Source organism: Tupaia chinensis, unplaced genomic scaffold, assembly GCF_000334495.1.
Source record: "Tupaia chinensis unplaced genomic scaffold, TupChi_1.0 Scaffold000146_1, whole genome shotgun sequence".
Lineage (NCBI taxonomy): Eukaryota > Metazoa > Chordata > Mammalia > Scandentia > Tupaiidae > Tupaia > Tupaia belangeri.
In genome coordinates this window covers 417,228-417,938 of record NW_006159616.1, presented here as the reverse complement: position 1 = coordinate 417,938, position 711 = coordinate 417,228, and the positions used below count along the sequence as shown (strand labels likewise).

The 711-nt window shown below is 70.7% G+C and overlaps 1 protein-coding gene across 2 annotated transcripts in view; it reads right to left on the bottom strand.

Moving 5' to 3' along the window:
• The window catches only part of HNRNPR (heterogeneous nuclear ribonucleoprotein R), a 36,942-nt gene extending 36,592 nt beyond the window's left edge, over nt 1-350 (bottom strand). The window contains exon 1 of one of the 2 annotated variants that reach the window (XM_027770576.1): nt 195-350. The gene's annotated coding sequence lies outside the window, so the exon portion shown is untranslated. The remainder of the gene's footprint in view (nt 1-194) is intronic. The other variant, XM_027770577.1, reaches the window with a different exon arrangement.
• Between the last annotated feature and the right edge of the window lie 361 nt (nt 351-711).

Below are 711 nucleotides of genomic sequence, written 5' to 3'. Positions count from 1 at the left end.
CGCGGCCGGACGGGGCCAAAGACGCCCCCGGCCCATCCCCGCCCCCACCCCGGGGCCTCGGAGCGAAAACGAAAGTGGGGACGCGGCGCCGAGCTTGGGCCGGGCCAAGTTGGGTCGGATCGGGGCTCCCCGGCCCAAGTTGGGTCGGATCGGGGCTCCCGGCCCCTCCCCCCATGGGCCGGCGCGAGACTCACCAGGGCAGAGCAGGGGCCGGCGGCCGGGCCCGTGAGAATCAGCGCGAGGCGCTTTGAAAACGACTAGAAATGGCGCGCGCGCCACCCCCTCCCCCCCTCATGGACAGAGACGCGATCCCGGCAGCACGCGGGGTTTCCCGGAACTGCTTCCAGGGACTCCGTGCTGCCAGACAATCACCTCGCGAGGCGGCCTGACAGGCAGTTCAGGAGGCCAATAGTCGCGAGGCGAAGCGAACCACGCCAAACGACGGGAGAGCCAATCGATGAGGCCGTCTGCTGAGCCAATGAATATACTCAGCGCCGCTAGCCGGGGCGCCTCCGGGGCGGGGGCAGGCACACAAAGGGGTCTGTGGTGGAAGCCCCTGGTAGCGGCAAGGTTGCAGGGCACCAGGCTCTGGGTGGCCGAGGCTCCTCCCTCCTCGTCTGCCGCGGACGCGAGGCTAAGAATCTAGGCCTGGCGCCGCGTGGCCCCCTCCGGAGCCCCGCCCCCTACGGTCGTGCCGGCTCGCTCTGCCAT